The 24,454-nt window shown below is 42.0% G+C and overlaps 1 long non-coding RNA gene across 1 annotated transcript in view; it reads right to left on the reverse strand.

Annotated features, from left to right (window-relative positions):
- The window catches only part of LOC113598169 (uncharacterized), a 92,809-nt gene that overhangs the window by 34,506 nt on the left and 33,849 nt on the right, over nucleotides 1-24,454 (reverse strand). The window contains exon 8 of the long non-coding RNA XR_008295457.1: nucleotides 2,911-3,042. This is a non-coding gene — a long non-coding RNA (uncharacterized LOC113598169). The remainder of the gene's footprint in view (nucleotides 1-2,910; nucleotides 3,043-24,454) is intronic.

Raw genomic sequence — 24,454 nt, forward strand, 5'->3', positions numbered from 1 at the left:
TTGCTTTTTAACCCTTCAGTCCTGTTGTGTGCACCACCAAAACTGCCCTGGGTGATTCACCTGCAAAGGATGCCACACAGCCTAGTGAAAGGTGATTCTAATGGGAAACGCTGAGATTTCTCTTTCCTAAGAGCTTTGCAAAACACTACACCAATTTTTTTCTTTCCTAGAAAATGTGCAAATTGTTCTAAAATATAATCACCAGGCAGGTTCCTGTGAACACACACAAAAATAATGCGCCCTTTTAAAAGTAGCACCAACAGGCTTCCTGCTCCATGGTGGGGGATGGGAGGATGTGAGACCTCAGTGGAACAAGGCATTCACTTGTGCGTATCCGTTTGTGAGGATTAGCACAGAGCACTGAAAACAAGATAAAGACATTACCCAATCAAAAAGGTATTTGACAACACATAAGGTCTTATTTTAGTATACAAATAAGCACTCTGCTTGATAGCAACTTGGTATATGTGTAGTATGGCTTTGAGCTTTGTGAGATAAAACTATAAAGTAATAAGAGATCAAGTTTTAACAAAAATGCCAGGACTTAAACATTCTTAATACACATATCTCCCTCGAAGCAGAATCGTTGAAAGCTACTTAATTTCCATGATACTGAGGATCTGCATTCTGAACTCGGGCATATCCTTTTGATATAACCTCATTGGTTGCAGATGTTGGTACCTCGAGCGATGGATTTTGATTGCGCAAAGAATCCAAAGTCACTTGAAGCCCGGTTTGATTAGCAATGTAGGTTATCGATAAGGATCACACATTATGGATCAAAAACAAGGCTTGAAGGGGCACCTAGGTGGCTCAGTCAATTAAGTGTCCAACTATTGATTTCATCTCAGGCCATGAGCTCATGGTTTGTGAAATGGAGTCCCACGTTTGGGGCTCTGTACTGACAGTGTGGAGCCTGCTTGGGATTCTCTCTCTCCCCCTTTCTCTCCGCCCCTCCTCCACTCAAGCACATGTTCTCTCTCTCTCTCAAGATAAGCATTTTAAAAAAAAGACTATTAAAATTGCAGAGGACTCCAGAGAACTTTTGTTTATGTGAGTTCTAGCCATTGATGTTTACCATATTAGAAATTAAAACTGAGAAATGTCTAAAATGTTTGTTGATTCATTTCAGAATGATAATAAACCCACTACATGTTAACATAAATAACATACTTTTATATAAAAATGACTACATTTTCAGAGCAAAACAAAATGTAGTAAGAATAATGGCATGGTTTTGCATCTTTGCAAATCCCTTCAATACCTGGGCTAATAGAAAACTACCAGATTTTCATACCTCCTCCCACATTTAATCTGCTGTGTGTCACATGTTGTGCGTTCTGGAAAACACTCTGAGAAATTGAAAGTGAGAAAGACAGGTAATATCCTAATGTTATGATGAAAGTAGTTCTGATCTGACAGACTCCCTGGAAAGGTCTCAGGACCTCCAGGTTTCCCAGATCACATGGGAAAACTACTACTTTAAAGTCACACCTGAAGTGTGACCATAAACTCAACAGTGTGTACACGCATGTGTGTGTACAAACTAAAGCGAAAGCAAATACAGAATGAGATGTCAGTAGCTTCTTCACATTGCCCTGATGTTCCTATTTCTCCCTCTTCATGTCTCTAACTTCACTTCTAACTTCACAAGGTGCCCTAACAGGGCCTTGTGCTCATTTGCCCAGCACCTCAGCTAAAACCTGTCGTCTCCCATACTCCTCAGTTGTGCTCTGTGCCCTGAGTGTCCTCGTCTGTCAACTAACCAGGCACGTTAGTCGGCCACAAGGAGGCCGCCGAGACCATCAGCTGCAGGTCTGTTGCTTAAGGAAGCCACTTAGTGCCTAAATGGGGTGAGGGCAGCCCAGGCTTTTTCATTGTTATTGTCCCTGATAACCCAATACCATTTTACTCATTATTTATTCCAAACACACAGACTGTGCTCATCCCAAAGTGACCATTGATATTACTCAGTTAGCAGATCAGCCATGGCAGACTGAGCCATCCCGCCATGAAACACCAGGGAAAGGGGGTTGGGTGGTGGAGGGGGTGTGCATCCAATCTCCAGAACTCCAAAAGCTGCAGACCAGCTCTCTCAGATAGCCCAGCGGGCATTTTTCAGAACTTTTGTCGACATGGTGGAAAGGTTTTGAAAATGAACATGTGCTGGACCGAACATTTCAGGAGAACGTTAGAGTTTTCAAAAAACACTTTCATCTCGGCACACATAAATTTAGTTCCCTCTGTGTTCTAGGCACTGTTCTAAGTATTTGGTGTCTTAGTAGAAAGAGCACTCAACTGAGATTCCAGATATCTGGGGTCTGGTCCCCAGGTTATATCTAACTAGCTGTGTGTCCCCAGACAAATCACCTAATCTCTCTAATATCAAGATTGCACATAGGTAAAAATGAGGGCATTAAAACAAGTGAATTTGGGGTGCGTGAGTAGCTCTGTCAGTTAAGCATCCGACTTGATTTTGGCTTAGGTCGTGATTTCACAGTTGGTAAGATCGAGTCACAGAGCCTGCTTCTGATTCTGTGTCTCCCTCTCTCTCTGCCCCTCCCCCACTTGCGCGCGCGCGCACGCGCGCTCTCTCTCTCTCTCTCTCTCTCTCAAAATAAATAAATAAACATTAAAAAAAAGTGAACTCTAATGATCTTTTCATTCTAAATCTCTATGATCTTAAAGCGTGGTGGTAACCTTCTTAAGCAAAAGAAAAGACATTTTTTGATGTGTGCAGAAGGAAGACTGCAGGGCCCATTTCTCCTATACGGGGGACTAAGAAGGCCCAGGACTCCTTCAAGCGGTGTGTATGCCCACCCTGGAAATGGAGGTGTGGACAGACAATGCAGACATCATATAGAACTGCTTCCTAGGCCTCAGGAACTGGGGACCATGAGCATTCCCCACCTCCACCAAGTATGGCTGCTTTCCAGGGACTCTGCCCTTTGCGGTTCAGGATCTCATTATTCCCAGTGTTCCAGACGGAACACATGAAGCTCCCGTGATGCTGAGCATATGGCTTGGCTCAAGAAGTGCTCCCTGCACAAAGAAATAGGACATGTCACAGAGACAAAAACACCTGGTTGCAGCCATGATTCTCGATGGAATTATCCTTATCCTTGAAACATGTGAGCACAGCTAATGTTAAGCCTTCAGCTAAACATGAAAATGGTAGTAGCCTAGACCATGTTCCCCTGAATGACACTTCCCCCCCCCGCTGCCCTCAGCTCTGCCACATGCTCACATGAAATATCAAATTGCTTGCAGCTCATATTGAATAATGAATATGCCCGCCTCAACCTATCACCAAGCCTTCAGCAGTCTGCCTGGGGAACTAGGGGAGATGTTAGAGGTTTGCAGGCCAAGCACAAAATTGAAGACAAGCTTGAATTAATAATTTGCTTATTTCTATATATGTGCTTCAAAATAAAGTGCAAATCGAATAAGGTAATAACAGGGCTTGGGAGGGGAAAAAAAGAAAGCTTCCTTTTGCAAACTGCTGACACTTCAATTTCATTATCTCTCACCACCCTGAATGTGATTTGCAAATGTGCTCTCCCTATGTCATCATGTGGAAATGTCTTCAGGAAGAATCAAAAACGAATGGAAAACAATTCCATGGAGCTTTGGAGAAAAAAAGAAATTAAACCTCTCGTTTTAAGCTGATTTTCTTTAGAGCACCATTTTCTAAAATCATGTTCCGTGGATCTCTGCATCTGAATCACCTGAGCATGCCTTGGAGATCCCAGGGAAGTTTTAGATATTGTGTATTCCAGGTTACTTCAGCTTTTTCCCACATTGACAATCATGTTCTTGCCAATCACAGCTGCATACATACATCAGGAGCCATGTTTCTTGAACTATCATTTTCAGGCACATTTGCCCCTGTATGTTGGTGCCTAAAACTGTAGGTCCATTTACCTTTGTGTTTTTAAGCATTGTCTCCCTCACATCATAACCAGGCACTTGTAGAAGAATGAAAATAATGTATGTTTGAATCCAGTCCCAGGACCTTACCCTATCTAGTTCATCGGGGTCTTTTTCTGCAGTCTAACGATATTAGAGGGAGTAAAAGAAGTAGGAAGATGTGTACACACAACCAGAGACAAATTTAGATTAAAAATATTGAAAGACTCACACCCCAAACAAATCCCAAAGGAGGAACAAGCTGAAGACATTCCCTATTTCCCAGTTTCCTTGAAACAGAGTCTTCTGTGAACAGTGTAGAGCAGCTCTAAGGAATCCTCTCTCTTGTGTGGTGGACAGTGCCTCGCAAAGATCACCAGTGTAAGATCAAGAAATTGCTCCCGTCCAACACACTTCCCCTTAGTAAAAGGGTTTCCGTCCTTCCTCCGCTCCCCTCATGACCCCTTCTCTGCCACTCCTCTGGAAGCCTTCCTGATTCCTTAAGATTGGGTTTGGTTTCCTTCCTACACGTTTCCATAGAACTTACCACTCTGGACTAAAACTGCCTAATCATTTTTCTATAATTTCACTAAAATATAACTCCTGTAACATAGGACCTCCGACCTGTTGGGGTTTGCATCCCCAGTACTCTGTTCATTACCTGGAACAGATTACTGGTTGAATGAACGAGTGAACAAATCAGCACACTTAGACCAGCCTAACAATTCATTGTTATCCAGAGAAAAGGAAAGGAAGGCAAGCAGAGGAAATGAAGATTGTGGATCTAGAGACTAATGATGGCATATTATGCCTCCCACATCTGGATTACTGGTTTGCACCCAAATTTGGTAGGTGACTTATAAAAACTGATATCAATAAATTCCCACTTGGCCATGGGTATTAATACCCCTCCAAGGGGCCGATATCCAAAGCCAGAGGAAATGAAGAATCACTGTTGTCCATTTTAATTGTCAATATCCTCCAAGACATAAATATTGGTTGGACAGTAGAGGCTAGCAATCATCTTTCCCCTAGAAGCATCCTCAGCACCTCTCGGCAACTGCAATCCATGAAAACCCAAACAAAAAAAATGTGCCTGGGGATGATCATTTTATATCACCTTTGTCTTTCATTAAGAGGCCCGGATGAGGACAAAAATGAGGAAAATACCTAGCAAGATTGATGATAACCACCTTCCTCTTTTGCAGGCTGACCCCTATATCTAAAAATTAGAAATTGATAGAGATAAGACTTTGTAATATAATCTTAGAGATGCTTTAAGAAGTAGAAGGAAAAAAACAACACAAAATGCCATATGGATCATGAGACATTACAAGCTATCGGTCGAGCCAATATCAAGTTCACTTAGTTCACTGTATTCACCCTGCTATTCAACCTAGGAACACTGGACACATTCTTGTCTAATGATTAACGTGTCCTTCTCTAACACCACTCCATCTAATTGACCACCAGGAACTACTAATTCTACCTTCTAAATATCTCTATTTCCACTGCCAGTACCTTATTCCATGATTATCTATTGTCCACATTCTATATTACTTAGGTTAAATAATGCTTGCTACTTTAGCAAACAAGCTCAAAAATCTGGGTGATTGAACACAATAAAAATGTATTTCTCCAACCAGCAAAGTTCAATGAGAGTTGGTGCTGGGCCTCCTGTTGCAAACTGTTGTCCAGGGACCCAGACTCTTGCTATCCTATGGCTCCACCATCTTCTAGGGCTTTTGAGTCCTCTACTGGGTCTTCTGCTTCTGGCTAGCAGATCGGAGAAGAGAGAGAGCATAAAGAGTTGCCAAGCATTGAAAGGGCAAACATCTCATCCATTTTCATTCCTTGTTCAAGACCCAGCCATGGGGCCTTACCAAATTGTGAAAGAGCTGGAGAAGTAACCTAAGTCTGGAGAGAAAAAAACAAACTAACAAACTTGTTTATTGGCTAACATTGGCATTCTCTACCCATAGATCTCCTCATATCTGTCCTTGTCCTAACCACCCCCACTCTAAGCCAGTCTTCATGCTGCAGAAAGAATAGAAAAAATTCTGATCCAGCTTAGAACCTTTCAACAGTCACCATTGCTCTTGGGATAAACACCAAAATCCTTCTTATGATGTATCAGTCGGCATGTGATCAAACAAGAAGAATCACCATGATAAAGAAAGAGATTCATCACAGGGTGTAGACACTACACAATTGTGGGAGCTGATGGAGCAGTCTGTGTTAACCATTGCCTCTGCTTCCAGTTCTGAGCCAGCAGTTATCATAGATCAACCAGACTGGTGATCAGAAGGCCAGCCAGATGTGGACAAGAGCAAGGACACATTGGAAATGTTGAGGATGAACTGGGATCTCAGGACAACTGGAAACTGCGAGGACAAACTGGAACCCATGTGTCACTCACCAACCCCAACCTCAACTTTAGCCATGGAGCTGAACACGCACTTGGCCGGGGCTTGAGGAAGCTGAAGGAAGAGATCTGGCGGGGGCTGCCCCACACCAGTGGGGTGAGCTGGCAGATCTCAACCTGCCATAGCACATGGAGCCCTGCACCAACCTTCAGAACACGAAAAGTGTGGCTTATGCTTCACTTCCGCCCTCCAAGTCTGCCACATGTCTCTTATGACCTACACTAAGCCAGAGCGATACAAAGAAAGGATTTCTGGGAAACATGATACAGCTTAGGTAAGCTGACATGGTTCAAAGTCACCACATGTGACCTGTAAGTCCTGGCATGATCTAGCCCCTACCTACTTCTCCATCCTCGTCTGAGTGAATTTCTCCCTTTTTCATTCCTTAAAGGTCACTCCCCCAGAAAGATCCCTTGACCAAGATCTTCTTTAAAAACATTCAGTGCCCTCTTAATTGCTTGCTCAGACTCTAACTTTACCATTAGAGTACAAGCTCCAAGAGGACAGGGACCATGTGTACAGTATGCACTACTATATCCCGGCCCCAAGCAGATGCCTACTACACAGAAGGCACTTGATAAAGACCTCACAAAGGAAAATCACTTGGTGTATCAACGGACCTCTCATTAGATACAATGCCAAGTAGGCCACATAGTATTGATACTTAGTGACTTTATTTTCAAAGAATCTCGAACGTAGGAAAAACAGCCACTTGAATGAGAATTCATTCCAAAATCTGACATCCATTTTCATTGTACCTCACCTAAATCTTTAACGCCTTTAAAACTACCCAATGCAGTTCCTATATAAGAGATATAGGCCACTAAATTACTATATATTAGCATCAAGGAAGATAAGTAATTCTCTCTTTTGGAGATTTATTAGAAATAGTACACAGCTAACATTTCTGCATTATATTAGAACCACCTGCCCAAAAGCAGGGAGATGGCTTCTATGACCCTTTAGGGAAATTCCCGTTCAATGAGCCTATCAAAGTTATTTTACTAGCACAGCTGTGTAAGATTAATCATCTTTGTGAATTCTTAATTGCTGTGGTCAGACAACCCCCAGAGAGTAATCACACACCGTGGCAGAATTCACGCTCCTTTTTCATTCTTCCGTGATGAAGGAGAAAGAAAGAAGAAGCAGTAGCTCACTACCATTTGCTCATTAATTCATTCAAGAAATAATTATGGGTGTCTCCTACAGGCTAAGGGCTAGGGATACGAAGATGGCTAAAGGAACTCAGAGTCTAGTGGGGAGAAAGGCAAGTAAACAGGCGAGGCTGCTATCTCTTTAGAGGTATTCGAAGCTGACAGCTCCTATTTTAAAAGAAATAAGTGACCAACATATCATAGCAAGTACTCAGGAGATATAAGCTATGCGTCAGGCGCTGACATGCACACTTTACTACTGACACAATGATTCCCAGTAACAACTCTGTAAGGTAGGTACTTTTATTATTCCCCATTTTCACAGATGAGAAGACTGAGCCACAGAGAGACTAAGTAACTTGCCTAGGGCCACACAGCCGGTCTCCAGAGCCCACTGATTTACCACAGTGCCACCCTGCCTCAACCTATCTTCCTACTCCCTTCCCTAATCCCGCCATGACTATCAGACCTAACAATTACAAATTAAGTTATCAGAAGTTCAATGATTCATTTTTAAAGTATAATGAATTATTAGTGTTTCAATAAACATGGCATTTAAAATCTATAGCGGGGTCAAATTTGTAAACTCTTCCACTTGTGAATCGAAATACCAACATGGTCTCAAAAGATGAATACTGATTATTCCCTGGCAGGAACCCCAGCCGCTGACCACGTCCCGTTCCTGTCTGCATCTCTGCTTCTCCCTTTACCTGGGGCTAAACGATGAAGGAGTCCTCCGCTATACCCACCACACAAGTCACCACATTTTGCAGGCGAAAAGGAACAAAGGGCTGTCCAACAACTACACGTTAAAATAGTTTCTACTCTTCTCCTTCAGTCCTGGGACTTCCTCTGGCAGAGTCTGCTGAGAAACAGACTGGCGTCAGCACTGTCCTCAGTGGCAGAGGAAACAAAGCACAGACAAAAAAATGTTCTTTTCATCCTATCAGGAGATGTAAAGAGCCATGAAAAAATCATTTCTTGTTTGATTTCACATTGCAATGGATCAGAATCAGCATGTAGAATCCTCTCGTGGTGGTTCCATTGCACTATCTAGTATATTCCCTCACCTGTCCAGCTCCAATGGTCCACACTGAATGCTATGGAAATGCTATGACATTTCCATGCCCCATTGGGGCAGCAGGAAAGACTTCATAGAAGATGCTGGCCTTGAAGAACATGGCATGGTAAATCCACTGGAGAATCCAAGTCGTTTCCTATGACTGAAGGATAGAGTAGTGGGTAAAACAGAGGGTGAGAGTGAGGTGGGGCATTCCTAGAGATGGGCATAAAGACATAACCAGGGGCTAGAACACTGAGGGTGTATAGACTTGACTCTGGAGGCTACAGAGAACCGCTGGAGAAGACCAACCAGGGAAGACTCCTCTGTCAGTAGCAGTACAGAGGACAGATATAAAGCCCTTTCCCTAGAACTTATGTGGTGACCTCGCATCAGGGAAATAGCCCTGCCTACTTAGTAGAGGTTCCACATTGCCCCTAATAATAATAGATCGAAATAAAAGATAAGAAGGGTCTTTTTTGTGTTTTCCTTTTCTTTAGCAATGATCATAGACTACATAGGAGCCTAAGGTTCAAATGTTAACAGCAAAACGCAGTGGAATTCACAACTTCCAAAAGAGACTGTCTGGGGAAAGATTAATGGGAATTTGAGATCTGGCCATGAGAAATGAAGATTCTTTCTCAACTTTTTTATAAAGGAATAGATGATAGTCTTGAAAAGGGGCCCGACTGATGACAAGAACGTATCAGAGATGCTCAAACGACCTATATTGGGGATTGACTTTAAGATTGGGTAGGAGGACACAGAAATTTACAGGACCGTAGCCTGTCCTCTCTTCACAGTGGCATGAACACAGATACCATGGGAGTACAGTGCATGGATCAACAGCAGCTTATGATCCTTTGTCTCATAACATTTGATCAGAGGAAAAGTTTTTATGATACTTTCCAGTACATAGTAGTTAAATTGAACAAATATTATGACCACAGTAAAACACATTCTCATCACTGGAACATAAATCAGTAATTGCTACATTGTGAGGGAGTTTCCCCCACAAGTGCAGGGATGCTGCTAGCATCGATGAAGGGAGACGTTGAAAGGTAAAACCACAGCATCAAGTATCATCTAAAATCAAAACACCACAAAATTAAAACCTGTTTCCTCCAAGGCTTTAATGCAGCTTTCCAAGCTTTTACAAAAAGCTTTCTCCTATCACAAAAAAGCCACCTACATAAAACCTACTAATAAGGACTCCAATGGAGAGACTTGTCATAAAATCAGGAATGCTTTGGAGCTCAGCGGAGATTCGCTCCTGCCACACACAGCTTGGCAGCAACAACGCCACTCAATCCCAGCACACATGTTTTCAATTACAAACTGGAGATTTCTATCAGAGTCAAAATTAATTGTTTTATACCGCTGGTGTGGGAGAAACCCTTTGAGGAGAGAAAATGTCTACAACTCACGTGCTTGGACTTCTTGGGAAGATGCACCCCCACACATACCATGTCCAATTCAGGGATGGGAAAGTGTTGAGACTCTGGTAAAGTGAAATCTGTTGTGCAACTTTGGTTTGAATTCCTTGAGTTATCATCATACCTTCCTGAAACAGTGAAATCAAAGTTGCATCTCATGACAATCTAACAAGTACTTCTTGTTTATAGACTCTTTGGAGCATGGCAAGTTCTGGACATTCGGGACAACATCGAATGTTCATATTCTGCCCTTTCTAGGGCTTAAGGCAGTCCAAATAAAACAGCTCTGAAGGCAGTTTGGGGAGCTTCTAAGGAAAATGGGCTTGGGGAGTGATGCTTTTTCTAGATTTGGAGCCATATAGGGTTATGAATTTATAAGGTTGTTACCTCCCTTTTAAAAAAGATCTCATTTTTGTGGAATGACCCAAGATTGAGTAGTTTTGGAGAAGAATTTTTTTTTAATTCTTTTTAATGTTTATTTATTTTTGAGACAGAGAGAGACAGAGCATGAATGGGGGAGGGTCAGAGAGAGAGGGAGACACAGAATCCGAAGCAGGCTCCAGGCTCTGAGCTGTCAGCACAGAGCCCGACGCGGGGCTTGAACTCACAGACCGTGAGATCATGACCTGAGCCGAAGTCGGACGCTTAACCGACTGAGCCACACAGGCGCCCCTGGAGAAGAATTTTTTTAATTCAAGGGAACAAATTCCCCCCAAAACATGAAAAGTGGTAATTCACTCTGTAAATTTCTTTTTCTTTTTTTAAGCTAGAAAATACTGAACACTTACCATGTGCTAGCCATTGTCCTAAGAGATCACTCAATCCTTATAGAGCCCAGGAAGGTGTTCTTATTTTATAAGTGAAGAGGTTAAGGCTTAAGCATTTTAATTAAGTTGTTTGATACACAGCTAATGAGGCATGGTGGTAGTAGGATTTGAACTCAACACTGTCTGGAAGTTTATTGCTCTGACATGGTGCTGCCTCATCAGAGATAACAATAGAAGACACACTGGTGTGGGACCTCCATTTTCTCTCTATTGATGCATCAGGGAACAAAATTGCCTCATTACACCTAGCAATATCCATAACCATCATGCCTCTACTTTTTACCGATCACTTCAGTTATGTAAGGTATGTATTTCTAAGGGAGAAGTCACGTTATTGCTTTTGCAATAAATATGTATAAATAAATAGATGTGCAAATGAGATCGCTTTGTCTTTCATCGTACCTTCTAAAACCTGACGCACAGATCACACCTGGGAACTTCAGACAACCAATGTGTTTTCTGGTGCTCCAGACAACCACCGTATTTAGTACATATACCAGGAAGGGCACTGACTTTACTTTCTTACCTCAGCTTTTATAAGTCTATCTTTCTTCATAAAAGCAAACAAGGCATCGTTTCTGATACACACTGCAGAAATATTAATCAATTTTCAAGTTTGAAATAAGGAGCAATGAATTCAGGCTCATCCAAGTTAAGGGAGTAGGTGCAAGGAACCAGAGTTGAGGTGTTCTCCTGAGATTGCTAACAATTCACCTTCAACACCAGTGCAAAGAAAACTGTACCTTTTCCAACACCCATTTTCTGGCTCTACCCAATTGCAATAGTTTCCCACCCAACACAGAGTTAAGCATATATAATACATTTTCATTGCCCCAGTTAATGCAGAAAAAAAGCTAGAAAATTCTCAGGGCAACCTGCAAGAGGAACTCAAATCAACCTTGTAAAGAGTGCCTGTCTCTGGTTCTGTACTAATTGCCATGTAAATTAACAAAAAGCACAGCCCCAACCAGCAAGGAAAATGTTTTCTTCACAGACCATCAGCAAAGTCACCCCAGAAGCCTAAATAACATCATGCCTGTTTCTTTAGACAATAAAATGCCAAAGTTTTTCTTTTGCTGTCAGCAAATGATGAATACATGTGGTACCGATTATTTAATACCACTAGACCACCAGGGAAGAAGATTTAGGTGAACTGCGGCAGAACTATGCCATTTATTTTTATTACCATGCATTAAAAATTACGTTTACAGATAATTGTTTTTCTCCTTCCAATAAAGCAAGATAAAAAAAAATCCAGAAGAATATTTAATAATACTGGACCACCAGGGAGGAATTTTAAAAGTTGATTTTTTATTGAAAAATTAGATTTGCTTTTTTAAAATTTCCAATTATTTTTAAGTGCAATTTATGAAGAAATTATTTTAAACCAGGGCAGTATGAATTTTCTGCTGGGGGAGTGTCTCACAGATTAAGTTACTCTTTTACAAGGGTAATTTACCTAATCAAATCACCCCTCAGAACCATCCGTTTTAAAATACTTGTGTAACTGACTGAACGTTTTACAATTCTGTTCTGCCACACATTCTCATGGTTTCTATTAGAGTCAGTGTTTCCAAAATCCCCAGATAAAATAAACTCTTGATTTTTTTTTTCCCCAGTAGCATTGTACTAGATTGGGAAAAACTTCTATTTACCAGTTTCTTCTGAAAGGAAAATGAGAAATAAAAGGAGAAGCAGTAGCAGCAGCAAACTGAGAGAAGAAAAGGACAAAATAGAGGGAGGGGGAAAGAAAAAATCAAAAGGAAATTAAGTCAGGCTTCACACAATAGTTGCAATGATAATCTCTCTACACTTCAACTGGCATATTTACAGTTAGGACAGGAAGTAATTGTTTCTCTCTCCCTCTCCCTCCTCATCCTTCTCCTCCCCCCTCCCTCCCATCTCGTCTCCCTGCCCCCCTCTTTCCCCAGAGTGCAGAACCCTACAATTAGAGGGGACTTTAGCAGCCTTCTGAGCTCATCTTCCATCAATATGAGAATGTCCTCCATGCATCCCTCACAGATGCCAGCCTATCATGTCAAAGCATTAGCCGATTTGCTTAAAAGGCAGGTCATTCTGTTGCCAGTGGACACCCCCGAAAGCGAGAGAAGTTCCCGGTCTCTCTGTCACTCTCACTTTGGGTCCTAGGCTGCTCTTTGAAGCAATGAAAATTGAAAGTAATTCTTGAGACAGTACTGCACACCAATCAGCCAGCCCTGCAGACTAGGCACTGCTCTGTCTTTTTACTAACTGTGTGTAACAAAAGCAGTCCCTGTGTTCTGGGTGAAATCAGTCAGAGAGGAAAAGGGACACACACACACACACACGCATGCACGCACACCCCTACCTCACGTCTGGTTTTCCAAAAGGAAAGCTGCTTCCCAATTGTTCTCAGGATAGAAGAGACCAGGGCCAGACCCAGGCAAAATTGTAAAATCATTCAAGGACGTCTTTGGCTCCTCCCAGCCCTACTCCAATTTGTAGGTTAAGATGTTAATTCCCTCATGGTATAGTTTGCCAAAATATCCTAATTGTATTAAATAAGTTTGTCAAAGAGTAGTTCAAATCACCCCATTTCTTGTGGAGTTTGTGCCTCGAATTACACAGAGCCTGTTCACATGATAATTTTCAGGATGGGTCTCGGTGACTCAGGTTTGTCACAGAATTACCAACATGCCTGCATGTAAACCAGCAAACTCTATTCTGTGCCCAAAGCTGTGTCTGTCTTGAGAGGCCAAGAATGTTGACCTACGAGGTAGGACAACTTCTGATCACACAGTGATTTCTCTTGGTAACCATGCCACCTTAGTATAATTTCCTTTGATTTTAGGGACAACTTTGCTCCAGTGGAAGTTAACTTGCTGTGCTCTGTTCCTTCCAAACCAGAGAAAGTACAGGCTGGCTGGAGATGGATCTGGTCAGGGCTGATCAGAGTCGAACTTGTTCTGGGGCACCTGGCTGGCTCAGTTAGTTGAACATCCAGACTCTTGATTTCAGCTCAGGTCATGATCCCAGGGTCATGGGATCCAGCCCCATGTTGGGCTGCACGGTGAGCGTGGAGCCTGCTAAAGATTCTCTCTCTCTCTCTCTCTCTCTCTCTCTCCCTCTGCCCTCTCTCCTGCTCTCTCTCTACCCACCCCCTCTCTCTCCCTCTGCCCTCTCCCCTGCTCTCTCTCTCTCTTAAATTAAAAAAAAAAATTGAACTTGTTCAAACAGTGTGTAGGCCCCAGTCAGTGGGAGCAGCATGTATGTGACCATGGTAAGGTTGTGGAAGACTTTTGGTCATGGCCCCCTCACACCGGGTCCTGACAACAAGCACTTCTGACTTCAGAGTACTTAATCTTCTCTGCTGCCATAAAGCCAAAAATAATGTACCTCTTTATTATTTCTCCCTATCAAGGAAATCACTTGCCCTTCTATTCCACTAGTCTATTCTTCTGGAACATAAGCCTTCAGATATCACTTCTCTGGTTCCCACATGCAGAGACACAGGAGCTCTGTGGCCCTCCAAGCAAAGGTTCCAAGAAGGAGTAGGGGGGTCAAATGCAAACCTGATCTTGTCATGTCATTCTTTTGCTTAACACACTTCTGTGGCTCCCTACTGCCCACCAGGACACCTGCAAACTCCTGCCATTGGCTTACAAGGCCAACCTGTTTGACCCTTTGCCCTCTCCTGGCTCAGTGCCTCACAAAATGAATCCCTCAGGTACTTGGATTTCCAAGGACTTAATGACCTACAAACTTCTGCATGTGCAGTTTCCTTGCCAGGTCTCTGCTAAGATTTTCTCCCCATCTTGATCAGCAGAAGCAACATAAAAATCCTCACAAAGGTAGAGCTCTAAGAAGGAAGTGGATAACTATTGGAAGCAGCATTTTATGTCTGGGACAAAAGTTCCCAGATTTTTGTGTTTGTAGGATTTCATTATCAGAAGAAAGCAAAGAAGGAAGAAGAGGCAGAGGAGGAGAAGAAGAAGGAGGAGGAGGAGGGAGAAGAGGAGGGAGAGGAAGAGAAGAAGAAGAAGAAGAAGAAGAAGAAGAAGAAGAAGAAGAAGAGGAGGAGGGGGAGGGGGAGGAAGAGAAGGAGGAGGAGAAAGAGGAGGAAGAGGAGGAGGGGGAGGGGGAAGAGGGGGAGGAGGAGGAGAAAAGGGGGAGGAAGAGAAGAAAAAGGAGAAGAAGAAGGCGAGAAAGGGGAAGGGGAAGTGGAAGGGGAGGATGAGAAGGAGAGGAGAGGAGGAAGAAGACAACAAGACAAAACCAAGGCAGGATGAGGGTTTCATACTGGCAATGTCATGCATGTGCAGAAGACAGGGAAGTCCCTGTGACTGCTCAGAGACTTCCTGTGACTGCTCAAAGACAGTATTTGCCTTCTTGGCCACCTTACTATGGCCTTGTAGACTTCAGGAGATGAAGGCGATTTGCAGAGAACAAATACCCTAGAGACCAGAGGAGTGTGTTGCTGGTCAGATACAGCTCATCCTTGCTTACTTCCTGGGGAGATCTGAAGCTGCTGAGTGGCCTCCCCCAGCAGGTTGGGGGGGGTACCCAAAGAAGGTATCCCATCAATTGACAAAGATATTCTGGATCTGCTGGTGTGCTGCTGGATGTCTGGTTCTCAGGTCCCCATCTGAATGTATGGGCCAAACACTTCCTTATAATCAGCCCGACACTGTTCCCATCTAGCATGCAAAAACGAGAACACAGCCACTAAACTGGAAATCAACTACAAATGAACTCATACAGCAATAAAGCTACTACAACAATAACAAAAACCAATGTGCTTCACATTTGAGTGGTGCCTCCCAAGTTAAAAGACTTTCACAAATATCATCTCACTTGAAGATGTAACCTTGCCTCACAGCCCTGCTATGAAGTAGGTGATCTTCTCCCCACATTGCAGATGAGAAAACTGAGGTTTGGAAGCGTAAATGACTGCCTGAGGGCCACACAACTCACAAACAGAGTCAGTGCTGGGCGTCAATGTCCTCACATCAGCTCCTATGCCCTTTCTGCTAGATTCTGCTGATTTTCACCAGGAATGAAATCAACAGCAAAGCAATCAAGTAGATTGATTTAATTCTCTGATTCAAACTCAACTCAAACTCAGTTCAACGAATGTTTGCTCAGCTTTAACTCTGTGCCTACACATGGCAACACCCCAAACATCTCTTAAAAAGCATAAGACCCCTGGGCACCTGGATGGCTTAGTCAGTTAAGCGTCTGACTTCAGCTCAGGTCATGATCCCATGGTTTGTGTATTCGAGCCCTGCATCGGGATCTGTGCTGACAGCTCAGAACCTGGAGCCGGCTTCAGGTTCTGTGCCTCCTTCTCTGTCTGCCCCTCCCCAGCTCATGCTCTGTCTCTCTCTGTCTCTCAAAAATGAACAAATGTAAAAAAAAAAAAAAAAAAAAAAAAAAAAAATATATATATATATATATATATATATATATATATATATATAAAATCATGAGACCCCCCCCACAGCATTCAATTGTCCAGACTCCTATTTTATTAAAACGAAATTATTATGCAAAATGGTTCCAAAAACTGAGGCTATTTTAATGCTTAGCGTTAACAAATTAATGTGCTGAACATACATACACACAATTACAATGACTGGATATAGATAAGATTTGGACAAAATCTTAGTAGGTCAAGGTGAGACCTTCCTGGCCCTTGGGACAGACTCTACCTATGCCAGGAAATGCCTAATTTGCTAGAGAATCCAAACATTGTTAGACTCTAAAATGGATTTTAAACAAAGAGATAGGACTTCAGAGAACTTTTATTAAATTCCCAAATTGCCTAAGATTCACAATTAATAAATGCCAATGGGCATCAAAGAGCACTAGGTTAGGAGTCTAGGGACATAGGTCCTGGACCCAAATGTCCCGCGGTAGCCAGGAAACCATGATGAAGCCCCTAACCTCCCAGGGCTCAGTTCTTTCGTCTGTCCATCCATTGCTGGACTGTGCTATGGGAGATGTTTATAGCTTCATGTTCTATGATTTGAGTACCCATCCCTGGAGAAGCTCCTTCCTGGTCCATGAACTAAAAACTAACGATCGCTTCAAGCAAGCAAGATCATGAAACTGTGAGAAAAAAGAGAATGTGCAACTCCAAAACAAACAAGCCCTGACTTCAGAGACCAAGCTACACCAAATAATGGGAAGCGGCAGTAACTCGTGGGCTCACTGCACCCAAAAGGGCATTTCCTTTTACATGATACGTGGGATATGTGAAAATGGTGAAATTTCATAAACACCCACGCACAGAAATTTCCAAAGCAAACATTCTTTGGAAATAAAAACTGCAGTCCTAGATGTCATCATCTTGCCTGGGCTGTGAGTCACTCAGGTGACTGGGCCCCCACAGGGGGCTTAAGAAATCTTAATTTACCCAAAGATGCTAATCAAGCCTAGAGGCTTAAGAGTCATGAGCTTGTTGATGTGCTGTGTTTGTTTTAAATCAGACCGCCTACTTGGTGTGAGGCTGATCTCTGTTATTAAATCCCCTTTTGTTCTGCGTGTACACCCATCAATCTTATTTTACAAATCAAATAGAGAAGGGATAGCATGTTTATAATTAATCCCTGTAAGCTGTTTCCAAATATCTAGTCAGTTGCCCTATACAAGTGCACCCATAAATATCCTTTAGTTATAAAGTGAAGCTTATCTTAATGGTATTTATAATCTCTTTTGCAGTAAAACAATGGCCTGTAATCTCTTCTGGTTTTAATATAATTTAGACTATGGAATTTGCTTTGAGTTAGAGTATTATACAGATTATCTTGATTGTATCCAAGACTGGATAGTCTTATCTAAAATAAGGAAAAGAATCACTTATTTTTTTTAAGTTTTTTTTTTAACATTTATTTATTTTTGAGAGACAGAGCGTGAGCAGAAGGGCAGAGAGAGATGGAGACACAGAATCCAAAGTAGGCTCCAGGCTCCGAGCTGTCAGCACAGAGCCCGACGTGGGGCTCGAACTCATGAACCGTGAGATCATGACCTGAGCTGATGTCAGACACTTAACCGACTGAGCCACCCTGGCACCCCGAAAAGAATCACTTATAACCAATGCCAGCTAACTTTAAAAACTCCAAACTCATAAATATATCATCATTTGTGTTACTAGTTTGGAAATCAGTCAGAGAAATCAGCCAGACTGTCCCCCAGTATTTATCTTCTCCTTCTCCCTTTTAGAGGTAGATGCCCTATTAGGTTCTGGCCAGGCACAAACCCAACCAGATAGAGACTATATCTCTCAGCCTCCTTTGCAGCTATGTGTAGTCACGTGACTAAGTTCTTACAAACAGGACATGAGCAGAAGGGATGTGTGCAACTTCCAGCTCTTGGCATTTTAAGAAGTCTGAATATGCACCCTTCTCTCTCCCCTTCCCATTGCTAGGATGTGGACATGATGCCAGCTTCAACCAGGCAGACATGAGCAACACTTTGGGAACAGAAGTAACAGGAGAGTAGAGTCTCAATCCCCAGATGATACTGGACCCCTGCCTTCCCGTAGGCTATTGTATGAAATAGAGATTGGCATCTATCATCTATTTTGACTGAACATTGCATTTTGTTACAGCAGTTTAGTAAATACTCAAATGCAGAAATACTAGTTTAACCTTTTACTGCATAGCCCCTTTCCTACAGAAAATTGTACTCTCCCATGTATTTTTCTTACTATGTGGAAATTCAAAAAAGTAAACATTTAAATCTATATTATATGTACATAGTGCAGCAAAGTGAGGGTTCTGAAGTCAGGGCCCAGAATTCAAATATTGGCCACTTTCTAAGCTTTATGTAATTTTGGGAAAATTACTCACCCTTTCTAACATCAGATTGGTCATCTATAAACATGTCAGTGATAATGCCTACGTCATAAAGTTGTAGTAAGAATTGAGTGATAATGCACATTGAGAACATGGTAAGTTCTCAGTAGGTGTTAGTTCTTATGATAATGATAATGTTGTTGCTATGTTTAAGTGACCGATTTAAGAAGCCATATAGGAAAAAAAGTATTGTGGAATATAGCTTCAATTTGTCCAGACTCGGATAAGCCAAACCAAAACTGATGATGCAAAATAGAAAACAAACAAACAAAAACAAAAAGTTGGTTTTTTTTACTCATTGCCTTCCTCCTCTTTTCCCCCAATGAAGCACCTCTTCCCCAGAGTTATTGCTTGTTTCTAACCTGTCAGTCAAGCAAAAATGGATATGTTCCCATCAACCCACAAGTTCGCCTAGGTATTTTTATTTAGAGTCTTTGTTCAGGAAACCCCAAGCAATATATTCTAGGTAAGAGAGGTAACTGGTGGGGCCTCTTACTAAATTTATATTGAAACTTATATTGTCATTGGTCCTTCTTTCTGCCCTGCTATTCAGTTATCATGCATTGTCCTCAAACCCTCCAGCCCTCTTGGACACTTGGCTTGAGGCACAGAAACACATATTAGCTGTTCAGGAGCTCGGCACGCAAGGAGTGGAAAGTGTTGAAGAGGACAGAGAGAGAAGTGGTATAATGACCAAACACGGGCTATCCCAGCCCTGGGGCATCAGGAAGTTTGGGGGTGGGAGAGGCAAGAGGAAAGAGACAATGCTGGGAACAATGGAAAACTGGTCATTATAAGATCCATAACACTCAATTTTAGGTGGGTTGTTGATGACAGTGGTAAAAATGAGGGAAGATACATGCTGTAGAGTATTAGAGTGAATGCTAACATAGATACCAATGACAGACCCTAGAGTAATGAAAGCAGAGGAGAAAATCCAGATTGCAGAGTGTTATAAATCATAAAGTGTAAAAAATGAGGCATTAATTAATAAGAGTGATGATGATGATGATGAAGATCACTGAGGCAGACATTTGACAGTAAGTGCCCTGTCCCACTCCTCCCTGGGTCAGCCGGCTGGCTGGGAGCAATGGTGCTCTCTGAGTCCTACATTATCGCTCCCCTCTGGCCATAGTTGATTAAATGAATGGAAACTTCTAATCCAAGATAGGCCCATCAGATTCCTTCTCTAGGATATATTATTCATTTACTCAATATTTGCTTTCCACTTCTGGCTATGATAGAACAGACTTGTATCTAACCACCCTCTCACCAAGAACAGCCAAACAAGTTAAAATACCAAACCATGGGGTACCTGGGTGGCCCAATCTGTTGAGCCTCTGACTCTTGATTTCTTCTAGTCAGGTCCTGATCCCATGGTCCATGGGATCTAGCCCTGCATCAGGCTCCACACTAACAGTGCAGATCCTGCTTGGGATTCTCTTTCTTCCTCTCTCTCTGCCCCTCCCTTGCTTGTATGTGCTTGCTCCCACTCTCTCTCTCTGTCTCAAAAAATTAAGACATAAAATAAAATAAAATAAAATAAAATAAAATAAAATAAAATAAAATAAAATATTAAACCAAAAAAATTAAAGTAAAATAGCCACCAAGGTAGCAAGACCTGAGATCTAAGATCCTAGAGAGCAGGAAAAGAAAGCACGCACACATTAGCCTGACATTCAATAACACTTTTCTCCTTGAGACATTTTAAATAGTGGCCAAGAGACTGGAAAGCTGAGAAGAGCTTTCTGCTTTCAGTTTTCTGCTACTGACTCACACACACACACACACACACACACACACACACACACACACACACATATCAGAGTTCCGGGCCCACCAAGAATAAGGGTCCTGGAAACACCCCTAAACTTTCCACTGGAATCACTGAAGGATGACACCCTAAGAATAAGAGCTTACTAGTACTGGGGGAGATCATCAAGAGCACATGTCCACCACGTGTCCCCTGAGCTGGATCTGGGCATTCAGAGGCTCCTCACCCCCCACCCTGGTCCTTGGAATGTACCCACTGCTGCCTTCCCCATTCTCAGAAGCTTCCCCAAGGATACAGCCTTGAGACAGTGATGTGGTGTTGAGACCATCTGGATAGTCTACATGACAGAACCCAGTTAAGGCTTCGGCATAAACTTTTCAGATTGGGCAGAGAGGTGTGGAGATGCACTCCTCTTGCCGCCACCGGGATGAGCCTCATAAGTTCTCTTCTTATTTGAACCTGCCACCTACCAGTCTGGAGTGGTCTGCTTCTTTCCTCCCCCTCTCTCTGCCCTCAGCATAAGGGAGCTGGTTTCAGATTATACTCAGGAAGCTTCCGAGGAGGTTGTGAACCAATAACTAGAAACAGTCTCTGTAAAGACTGAAACACAAATTTGAATTAGCTCAATCTCAAATTGGATTAAGGTAATTAGCCTCTATCCTGTTAGTTTTGTCCAAGCATCAGCAGCAAAAGTATATCCTCTCTGGGGGATGATAATATCCAGGACTTCAAATGATCTCTTCAATTTTTCATATGCCATGTTCAGCACTCAGTAGGAGACCATTTAGTCAACCCAAGAGATGAAAATATCGAAGACAACAGAAAATATAGGAGACAACAGATGAAAATATAGGAGACAAGATCAGGAGATCCAGATATTAGAGTTAAGATTTACTCACCAGTTCACATGTCATAAACTGTGCTAGGCAATGAGAATACACTGATGAGCAAAACAGTTATGACTCCTGCCTTCATGAAGCATTAGTCTGCTGGAACAGATCAATAATTATCCCTCATTTGAAGAGGAGAAATAGGGACGCCAGGGTAGCTCAGTCAGTTAAGCATCTAGACTTCGGCTCAGGTCATGATCTCACAGTTCCTGAGTTCCAGCTCTGTGTTGGGCTCTGTGCCGACAGCTCAGAGCCTGGAGCCTGCTTCAGATTCTTTGTCTCCCTCTTTGTCCCTCCCCCCTCCTCCACTCACGCTCTCTCTCTCTCTCTCTCTCAAAAATAAATAAACATTAAAAAAATTTTTTTGAAGAGGAGAAATGAAAAGTCAGTGAGAGTCCATTTGATGGTCTTAGGCCTGAAATCATGAGATCATCACAAGTGGTGGCCAGACTCTGTGCATGCATAAATTTTGAAGGAGAAAAACCTGAGAGTCTTGCTAAGAAAGCTTGTCCACCACAGAAGAGAATAGCATAAAAGGAAAGCATAGATGCAAAAATATTTAGGCCCAAATAGAGAACCAGAAAGATCGAGAGTGGCTTCCTGATGGCTTTCTAGTTCCCAAAAAGCCCAGCTACGTTTCCCATAACTGGGTTCCATGAGATTAATGTTATACCATTTTAATCAGCACTACTTTGACTTAACCTTCCTTAAGTGGATTTCTGTTCCTTGCAAACAGGATATCTAACAAAGACAGGAGCTGTTTATGTGACCTCGGGAGTATTATGCTAACTGCTATGCTGCAAAAAAGGGAAGAGAAATCAGTTAAATGTGTTGGATTAGGTTGTTATGAATTTCATCTGGTTATCCTAGAAAACTGCATAGGTATGATCGCATTTACCCAGCATAGTCATATGATGAGAATGTAAAACAATGAGAAGAAATAGCAGGTACCAAGCAGTTGTGACTGAGGCCCAACATAAAACTCCAAATAAGTCAAGTTACCTTCCAGACAATTGAAAATCTAAATGCAGTATTTAAACAAGTTTTATGATGTTGCATTCACAATATATGTGCCCAGCATTTTTAGCCATGTAGTTGTTCTTTTTCTTTTTTTTTTCTTTTTTTAAATATTTATTTTTGAGAGAGAGACAGACAGAGCATGAGGAGGGGTGGGCAGAAAGAGACAGAGACACAGAATCCAAAGAAGACTCCAGGCTCTGAGCTCTCAGCACAGAGCCTGACACAGGGCTTGAACTCATGAAGCATGAGATCATGACCTGAGCCAAAGTCGGTCACTTAACTAACTGAACCACCCAGGTGCCCAAAATTGCTCTTTTTCTAAAAGCATTTTATTTTGTCTTATCTGTGCAAATTCCTGTCTTTTGCTTCTCTTCCTTCCATTATGGATCCAGGTAGAATGCCCTTCTATCCAAATTGCACATATTCAAAGCAGTCCAGAAAGAGAGTGCAATGCAGAGGCAGACAGAGCAAGGGTACATGAAGGAACAGAATCCATTGGTGAGATGTGCAGGAAGGTGGAATAGTACTTGGAGTTCAGCAGAACAAAACCAAAAACTAATTTAAAAATAATAACTAGAGAACACTAGGCATATTTAAATTCCAAGAGCCAGAACTTCAGTACTCTTTTGAGACTTTGACCAAATATCCTCTGGCGATGGTAATTATGTTTTCTCTTCACTTTTGGCTTGTTTGCAAGTAGGTTAGATGATGTTCACTTACAGGTTCATGTTATTTACGTTTATTTATGGGTTCATCTGTACATCTGCACATACATCCACAAACACCTACAGTATATGAATTTCAATCAAGTGCTTAAAAACAGAAATGTCGTCCGTTGGTGAATTCAGCATAGCACAGCTTAGAATTTCACCCATAGAAATGTCAGGTCCTTCTTTCCTCATCCAAATCCACAAAAACGAAACAAAAGAACCAAGCCTCACTAAGTAAAGTGAGCTAAAATTAGCAAGCAGCAAAGATGATGCCAGTTGCCCCGGGCAACAAATGGTTGATGGATGGAATAATTAAGATCGACAGTAAACTAATCTCTGTTCCTTTATTGAAAACGAAGTCCCCTGAATCAATTAGCCTTGTCATGGATACCTTTTATAAAACAGCTATGACATCGCAAACACTTCTCTTTGTTTACGGATTTGCCCATCCTTCAATAAGTGCAAAAACTAATTTCAAAAGCACCAAGAGATAATAATGAAAGATTCCGATACATTAGGCACTGCACAAACAAACATAGCCACAGTCCTTGAAAACTATAAATATCACAGACAAACTAGGCCCAGAAGACTTCATGGACATTCTCAAAGGCACGATACTGTCAAAGTTTTGCCGCTAAGAAGCTTAAAGCCATTCTTTTGCAGACCATGCATGTACCTGTTAGAATGCTGATCCATTGGCCAACCCATGTAATAGGGTTGGGAGGGCAAGAGGTGTCAAAAGGAGACTTCTAGCACTCATGCAATCACTTTGGGGTCAAGAAACAAGAAAGACATGAAGCTGAAAGGATGGTGTTGGGGTTGGGGGCGGGAGCTGGGTGGTGGTCGTGGTAACAGTCTACACCAAATATATCAACATGCAGCTACTACAATCATTACCCTAAAGTTAGGGGATAAATCAAAATTATCAGAGATGGCCAGAAAGAACTACACTCTGGCTTCTAGTGTTTCTGTGACTTGAATTTAAGCAATGGCTGCTACAGTCCCTTGAGAAGCTGAGGGACTCTGCAGTTAATCAAAGGGCTAGGGGCAGAGGATTATGACTTAAGCATAAAACCCTTCTTGAGTTATTTTTATAGAAAATTGTGCTCATTTTATTTGTCTTCTCTCCTGCTTCTTTTTCAGAACAGCAAAAGAAAGTCAGTTAATATTTCTTTGATGATGTGGGCTCATGTAGTGCTTTCAAAGCAGTACTTCTGAATATCCTGGTTGGATGCATTTAAGAAATACTGTTTTAAACAGAGTTTAAGGGATTTCTTAGTTGCAGAACATTTCAAAAACATTTAATGTGAGTCTATGAGTTGAGAATAGAGTTGAAAGTGACATAGTACATAGTGTTTCTAAAACTTTTGAGGCACAGAATCCTTTTATCAAAAATATGTCATGGAACTA

This window comes from Acinonyx jubatus, chromosome C1 (assembly GCF_027475565.1).
Source record: "Acinonyx jubatus isolate Ajub_Pintada_27869175 chromosome C1, VMU_Ajub_asm_v1.0, whole genome shotgun sequence".
Taxonomy (NCBI): domain Eukaryota; kingdom Metazoa; phylum Chordata; class Mammalia; order Carnivora; family Felidae; genus Acinonyx; species Acinonyx jubatus.